General features: G+C 39.3%; 1 non-coding gene across 1 annotated transcript; it reads right to left on the bottom strand.

Annotated features, from left to right (window-relative positions):
* Positions 1 to 4792: 4792 nt before the first annotated feature.
* LOC141688675 (small nucleolar RNA R71) lies at positions 4793 to 4899 on the bottom strand. Its single transcript, XR_012562108.1, has one exon. It is a non-coding gene; the product is annotated as a small nucleolar RNA R71 (small nucleolar RNA).
* Positions 4900 to 8435: the final 3536 nt, after the last annotated feature.

Below are 8435 nucleotides of genomic sequence, written 5' to 3'. Positions count from 1 at the left end.
AGGCAAAAAAATTCCTAGCCCCACAAGTGTGACCAGGAATTTGGGGGGGTAGTTGTTATGCCCATTTTCGGTCATGGGCCCTAATCAGGTCCCTATGGGTGCATTGAAGAACTGGGCTCACACATGTGAGCTAGAATTGTGGATTCATATGTGAGTTGGGCCTGCACATGCTAGTTGATCTCTCATATGAGAGTTGGGCTCATGAGTTGGTGTATGAACTGGGCTCTCGCATGAGAGCTGGGCTCTTACATGAAAACTGGGCTCCCATATATGAGCGGGGTTCTCACATGTGAGCTTGGCTCGCGACGTGTGAGCTGGGCTCAGGTGCCCACATCTTGTGGAAAATAAAGGAAACATCTTATTTATTGATTTAGAGAAAAGTCGGTGCGGGCCAAGGTAACCAGGCCGGCCCGCATTAGAAGACTTTGTGTATAACATGGAAAGTGACTCATAGATGACTGGGTTGCTAGTAAATTTCGAGGCCGACACGGGGTATTCCTGCAATCACGGAAAGAAATGCGGAGATGCCACGGGATTATAGGAAGCGCGTGGAGCCGGTTGAGATTTATGTGACTAATTGCTTGAAGGCCTGACTTTATCATTGCCTTGGGCAGCACGGGTCGAAGAACCCTAACCCTAGCATATGTGACTTGTTCCCCAAGAACTACATGAGGCTTGATCCCTATAAATAGGGTAGGAAGGCACTTGTATGAGACATGGGTCGACACATGATAAAGAATAATGAAAACCCTATTTTTTCTTGAGGAGTCAACATATAAGCTCCGGCACCGCCGTATACAACCTTCCTCCGCCTTCAAACACCATCCTTGATCCTTGTTCCAACCATCAACCTCCACAATACTATTATACGAAATTCTCCCTATAAGAGTTTCTTTTTAAATTAATAATGTAAACATCTGGGATTACTATTCTTTTATACTTTCCTTAATGTAAATATTGAACCAATTGATTACTCTGTAATTGCTTTGTTCCAAGACCAAAAAGTTATTTTATAATATTTAATTATTTTGACTTACAAATTAGAACAAATCTAACTATTACTAAAATTTACTTGACGGGCATGGACTAATTTTTAAAATAAAAAGGAAAAAAATATTTTAGTGTAAAACATATTTTTACTTTGAACCGAAATAAGTATAATTTAGTCAGGTATTTTAAGATTAATATATCACCAAAACATATTAACAAGCACTAAATTTCTTTTGAAAAAATAATACATTTTTTTCTTAAAAGTGTGGAGTTACTGGTTCAATACATGAATTTGTAAAGTTAATTGTAGCGAAGACTCACAAACACAGGAGTTAAAAATTCTAAAGTGCATATAACACAATATATACTACACTAATTAGTTAGAGGGGTTACAAATTTTAAAGTGGATATAACACGGTATATATTATATTAATTAGCTAGAAAATGCATATCACATCATATATACTAAATGTATAAAGCAACACCTAACAAATTCTTATTTAATTATAAATCTACTATAAAAGGTTCCTTCATATGCTATAAAAATATGAGCTACAATATATTACAAAAATTTCACTCAAAATTCTATCGAAGATAGAAAAAAATGATGTTCTTCTAAGATGGGTAAATTACTTTGCGGCTTTATTGATGTCATTAATATAGAACATCTAGTTGGTGTTATAGCATGGCTTCTGATCATCTTTCTAATGATGGTGAACTTACCAGCATTGACATAGTCTATATTATCATTGTAAAAAAAACTTTGTATGATATTAAGAATTCAACGGAGTTACTATGCTCGAGCAAGGCAATGCCTAGTGTCATAGACACATGCATATTCATCAAACCATTCTATAACAAAAGAATTGACTAATAATTACTTTATAAATCAAAATGCAAAAGATACATACCAAGTCTTGCCTGCAATATATTCATTCTAATTTATTCTCAAACCCATCACCAGGTCCCTGAAAACTGGGAATAAGATGTTGAATTGGAGATATATTGAGATACAATGTGCATATTTTTATGTATTAGGCAGCCTTTTAATCTTACCTGACTATATTTAAAACTTTTATATACTTTATTTTCTACTTTTAGTAGCCATTAATCCTAGTTCATTCTTCTAATTTTTAAACAAACAACATAGCTATTAATGTAATAGTTAACAACCTAAAACACTAAAATTGAACATTATTTTATTTTAAAATTCACATGCCAATGGTAAAACATTCTAATTGAAAATATAATAATTATTTTGTGCAACATTCCATTATCAAAGTAAAAAGGCATTCCATTTTCAAATTAGATTTGATTAAGAAAGAACTAACAAATAATTCATGAATAGACAAATACATGGCGTTTGATATAAATAATGGCTTATATGTTAAAATTAAAGAGTTGTAGGCTAACTAACTACAATGATTAAAATTTATACCAGACTTGCATCAAAAGGCTCTTAATAGTTTTCCTATAATATTTTCATTCCTGCCTTCTGCTTTTATGATATAGGAGAAAAGTAATTTGTAAAGACACAATTAATCTAAATTAATAATGTTCTAAAGTTGACTGGTCAAACTCATGACACCACGACTCAAAGTAGGTTGTTACGTCCACGGCCCAATATCAGTCTTGATATTCAGAGAAGACTGTGACAACCACGACCCAGTTTGGGTCGTGTAGCCCACGGCCCAAAAATAACTACATGATAGACCCGCCGAGCAGACCCAAGAATGAGGTCCATAATGACACCAATGTTGTATCCAACATTAAAATGGACTCTCCTAGAAGGATCCAGAATCCACCGTCTAGGAGAGTCCTACTTACCATCTAAGTTGGAGACTTGTCCACCAAGTCTTCCTATCCTAGTCTAATCCTAGACTCAATATCCATATAAAAGGCTTCACCCCTCAATGCAGAACGACATTTTTGGCTTAATTCTCTACAACACGAAGATATGTAGGCATCTTGCAAGTACAGCTAGTCCCCAACACGAGAATAACCATTAAAGATCGAAGCTCAACAACCCTAACATTAATTACAATCACAATCCTAATTTTTATTCCATTTGGCATCGTCTGTGGGAAGATAACAGCAACAAAGGTGAGCCCACAAGTCAGGAGTAATAATGGAGTCGGTGACATAATGATCTCAACTATGGTAGAGATACCCCCACACTCGAACTATGCCACCACCAAGGGAGGAACCCCTATAGGGGCATCTGAGACTCAAACTCAAGGGATGAATCCCCCGATACAGGATCTTCCCCTAAGGACGCATCCTCCAGCTCTTCAAGGGACGAATCCCCATTTTCAGCAATTATAGGCAACTATAAACCCTCAACTCATGGTGTATATGTACTCAACGATCGTGACTCCAGGGACTACTAACCCACCTTATGGGATGCCTCTATACACAGAGGTTGTAGGAAGTGGTCCTTCTAATCGAGGAGAAGGAAAAGGGTGGACGCCCCAATACATTCATGGCTTGGCTCCCATCCCTGAGAATCAATAATTCTTTGGACCATATTGTGTTAGAGGCTCTGACTCATCGGGTGAGAAAATTGTTGAGTGGCATTTATGACACTTTATTACACTCCGTAAAGCTTTGAATTGATGCGTTTGTACTCAAGTTGTTAAGTGTTTTAACGTGTTTTCGAGTATTTTTGTATTTCAGGCATTATCTAGGTAATCAGGTGAATTAGCATTATTTTGGTGCTAATTTGGTGTCAAGGTGGTGTTGGAATAAAAGCTCGTGGAAAGCCGGCTCAAATCTACAAAAAAAAAATGAAGAAGTCAAGTTCTGGAAGAAGCCCAGCGCGCCCGTGCTGATCAAGCGTGCGGCCGCGCCCGAAGTTTACAAAAGTCAGTGCGCCCGCGCTGATCAAGCACGCGCCCGCGCCCGGCCGGGATGCAGAATTCCGATTCCACTCTAATTCGAATTGGAAGACTTCTCTGCTGATTAGGGCTGCTATATAAACAACTCTAGGTCATTTTTAATAATATATCAAGCCAGAGACATATCAAGGAGAGCCATAAGAAGACAATATTAGCACGATTCAATGAAGACGAAGAAGATCTTGTTTTTACTTGTGAATCTTTGTTTTAAGTTGTAACTTGGATGCTAGTTTTCGTATTTATGAACCTTAATCTTGTTTTGTACTTGGTTTTATAGTTTATGTGCTTTCCATTAGTGGTCGTTAAAAGTTCATTAACTCAGACATTGTTACTTATTTGTTTCCTTGTCTTATTTCAGGTACTCTAGCGAGGGTGTATGCATACGCGTTCGCGTACTCGTAAGAGAACTCTGGATAAAGCCGAGGAAGAACTTGTGGTGGTTCGAAGGGAAGTTTTTTGAGGAAGAAAAGAAGGTTGAAGAAGAAGAGAAAGTCGAGGAACCAGATTTAGTAGAGATGGGTGATCAAGCAGAAAACCCTAAGGCTTTGATGGACTATTCTCAGCCTAAGATTAATGACATTTAGTCAAGCATCATCAGGCCAGCCATCAAGGCTAACACTTTTGAGATCAAGCCAAGCACGATTCAGATGATACAAAACTTAGTTCAGTTTGGGGTTTCTCCTACTGAAGACCCCAACATGCACATCAGGGATTTCATCGAGATCTGCGACACGTTCAAGTTCAATGATGTGACTGAAGATGATATCAAGCTGCGACTCTTCCCATTCTCTCTGAGGGATAAAGCTAGGTGCTGGTTACATTCTCTACCAGTAGGGTATATCACCACTTGGGAAGATCTTGCTCAAAATTTTCTCACTAAATTCTTCCCTATGGTGAAGACTGCTGCAATCAGGAATGCTCTTACTCAGTTTGCTCAGCAAACTGGAGAATCTCTGGGTGAGGCTTGGGATCGATATAAGGAGATGCTAAGGAAGTTCCTACACCATGGCATACCTGATTGGATGATTATTAACTATTTCTACAATGGATTGGGTGCTACTTCTAGACCCATGCTTGATGCCGCATTAGGAGGAGCCTTGTGGGCTAAGAGCTATGATGAAGCTTACGAATTAATTGAACTGATGACTTCTAATGAATATCAGAATCTTTCCCAAAGACTGACTCAGGGAAAAGTAGCAGGAATTCTGGAATTGGATGCAGCAACTGCTATAGCTGCCCAACTTAAGGCTTTGGCGATGAAGGTGGATACTTTGGCTAATTATGGGGTTAATCAAATCACTAGTGTCTGTGAGCTTTACGCTGGTGCCCATGAGACTGATCAGTGCACAATTTATAGTGAATCAGCTCAGTTCGTGAGCAACTTTCAGAGTTCGCAGTAGCCCATGCCAGCCACTTATCATCCCAACAACCGCAATCATCCTAATTTCAGTTGGAGCAACGCTCAGAATACGGTTCAATAGCCTTATCAGCAGTATCCAGCTAAGCAGTACAACCCCCTGGTTTTCAGCAACCACAATATGCATCAAGACAGCAACTCCAGCTGTAACAAGCTAATGAAAAATCTGAACTAGAGGAGTTGAAGCTTATGTGCAAGAGTAAAGCTGTTTCTATCAAGACCTTGGAAAATCAAATTGGGCAAATTGCCAATGCATTGATAAATCATCAGCCTGGTATACTACCTAGTGACATAGAAGTTCCAGGAAAGAGGGAAGCTAAGGAGCAAGTAAAGGCAATCACTTTGAGGTCTGGAAAAGTTGCGGATTCCGAACAAACTCAAGCGTTGACTGAAGAAGCTGGGGCTGAGGAAGAAGTAGAGAAGCATGGAGTTGAAGTGGAACCAAGGAAGACTACTATTTAGCACACTCCTCCTGAGAATAATATAGGGAGAAACAGATCTATTCCCCACCGCCTTTTCCTAAGAGGTTGCAGAAGAAAAAGCTGGACAAGCAATTTGAGAAGTTTCTGGAGGTGTTCAAGAAACTTCATATCAACATACCTTTCGCTGAGGCTCTTGAGTAGATGCATAGTTATGCAAAGTTTATGAAAGGTATTCTCTCTCAAAAAGTGAAGCTAGATGATTTAGAGACAGTCGCTCTTACGGAGGAATACAATGTTGTACTGCAATAGAAGTTGCCTCCCAAGCTTAAAGATCCAGGAAGCTTCACTATTCCGTGTACTATTGGAAAAGTGTCTTTTGACAGATGCTTATGTGACTTGGGAGCTAGCATTAATCTAATGCCCTTGTCAATCTTCAAGCAGTTGGACTTACCTGATCCAAAACCGACTTATATGACCTTGCAGTTAGCCGACCGTTCTATTACATATCCGTGAGGTATTATGGAGGATGTCTTGGTCAAGGTTGATAAACTCATCTTCCCTGCTAATTTTGTAATTCTTAATTTTGAGGAGGATAAGAAGATTCCCATAATCTTGGGAAGACCTTTCTTGGCAACGGGCTGAACCTTGATAGATGTGCAAAAGGGTGAGCTTATAATGCGAGTACTGGATCAGGATGTAACTTTTAATGTGTTCAATGCTATGAAATTTCCTACGGAAAAGGAGGAGTGCTTAAAGGTGGAGTTGGTCAATTCTGTGGTTACTTCAGAACTTGATCAATTGCTAAGGTCCGATGCCTTAGAAAAAGCCTTATTGGGAAATTCAGATAGTAAAGATGATGAAGGTGAAGAACAATTGAAATATTTGAATGCTTCTCCTTGGAAGAGGAAGATTGATATGCCTTTTGAATCTCTTGGAATGGAGGAATTGAACAAAGCTCCTAAACTCCTCAATCCATCTATTGAGGAAGCTCCCACTCTTGAGCTTAAGCCTTTACCAGAGCATTTGAGGTATGCGTTTTTAGGTGATGCATCTACTTTGCATGTTATTATTGCATCTGACCTTTCAGGTAGTGATGAGGAAAAGCTTCTGAGGATTCTGAGAGAGTTCAAATCGGAAATTGGTTGGACTATAGCAGATATCAAGGGAATCAACCCTTCTTACTGCATGCATAAAATTCTGCTAGAGGAAGGTAGCAAGCCTACGGTCGAGCAGCAAATACGACTTAATCCAATCATGAAGGAAGTAGTGAAAAAGGAAATTCTTAAGTGGCTAGATGCATGAATCATCTACCACATTTCTAACAGTTCATGGGTAAGCCCGGTTCAATATGTGCCAAAGAAAGGTGGAATTACTGTGGTAGCAAATGAGAAGAATGAGCTTATTCCTACTAGAACAGTCACGGGGTGGAGAGTTTGCATGGACTAAGGAAGCTGAACAAAGCCACTAGGAAGGATCACTTCCCTTTGCCCTTCATTGATCAGATGCTTGACATATTGGCTGGTCATGAGTACTACTGCCTTCTGGATGGTTATTCGAGTTACAATCAGATTTGTATCACTCCAGAAGATCAGGAAAAGACTACCTTCACTTGTCCATTTGGTACTTTCACCTTCAGACCAGTTTCTTTTGGTCTATGTGGTGCACTGGCCACATTTCAGAGGTGTATGATGGCCATTTTTTCTGATATGATTGGCCAGAATGTGGAGGTGTTCATGGACGACTTCTCTGTATTTGGCGATTCTTTTGATGAATGCTTGCAAAATCTTGGACACGTTCTTAAGAGGTGTGTTGAGACCAACCTGGTTCTCAATTGGGAGAAATATCACTTTATGGTACGACATGGAATTATTCTCGGGCACAAGGTTTCTAGTAAGGGTCTTGAGGTGGACAAGGCCAAGGTGGGGGTCATTGAGAATCTTCCTCCACCTTTTCCAGTTAAGGGAATTCGCAGTTTTCTTAGTCATGCGGGTTTCTATAGGCAGTTCATCAAAGATTTCTCTAAGATTTCAAAGACATTGTGTAGTTTGATATAGAAAGATGTCCCTTTCAAGTTTGATGATGAGTGCCTTGCAGCTTTTGAGACTTTGAAGAAAAGTTTAATCACAGCACCGGTCATAATTTCAGCTGATTAGAATGAACCTTTTGAGATGATGTGCGATGCAAGTGACTATGTAGTTGGAGCAGTTCTTGGGAAGAGGAAGAACAATATATTTCATGTGGTCTACTATGCTAGTAAGACCCTAAATGGTGCTCAACTGAATTATATTACTACGGAGAATGAACTTTTGGCTATTGTCTATGGTTTTGAGAAATTTCGATCTTATCTACTTGGGACTAAGGTGACAGTTTTCACTGATCACGCTGCAATTCGATATCTCATCTCAAAGAAGGACTCGAAGCCTAGATTGATTAGATGGGTTCTTTTGCTTCAAGAATTTGAACTAGAGATCATGGACAGAAAGGGAACTGAAAATCAAGTCGCTGATCATCTCTCGCGTTTAGAGAATCCTAATGCCATTTCATTGGATAAGACATTGATAAATGAGTCTTTTCCCGACGAGTAGCTGTTTGGAGTGCAAGAAGAAGAACCATTTAGATGTATTCCTTACAGCGAAATGGGGGGAAGATCTTGCGAGATTGCCGCTCAACGGCTTATGGAGGACATTATGGTGGAGAAAAGACAGCAGC

This window comes from Apium graveolens, chromosome 9 (genome assembly GCF_009905375.1).
Source record: "Apium graveolens cultivar Ventura chromosome 9, ASM990537v1, whole genome shotgun sequence".
In the NCBI taxonomy this organism is placed as follows: Eukaryota; Viridiplantae; Streptophyta; class Magnoliopsida; order Apiales; family Apiaceae; genus Apium; species Apium graveolens.
Note: the sequence above shows the minus strand (reverse complement) of the source record. Positions and strands in the feature narration are given on the sequence as shown.